Consider the following 222-nt stretch of genomic DNA (forward strand, 5'->3'; position numbering starts at 1 on the left):
AGACAAGGAAGGACACTACATAATGATCAAGGCATCAATCCAAGAAGAAGATATAACAATTATAAATATATATGCACCCAACATAGGAGCACCTCAATACATAAGGCAACTGCTATCAGCTATAAAAGAGGAAATTGACAGTAACACAATAATACTGGGGAATTTTAAGACCTCACTTACACCAATGGACAGATCATCTAAAATGAAAATAAATAAGGAAAC

Source organism: Physeter macrocephalus, chromosome 2 (genome assembly GCF_002837175.3).
Source record: "Physeter macrocephalus isolate SW-GA chromosome 2, ASM283717v5, whole genome shotgun sequence".
Lineage (NCBI taxonomy): Eukaryota > Metazoa > Chordata > Mammalia > Artiodactyla > Physeteridae > Physeter > Physeter macrocephalus.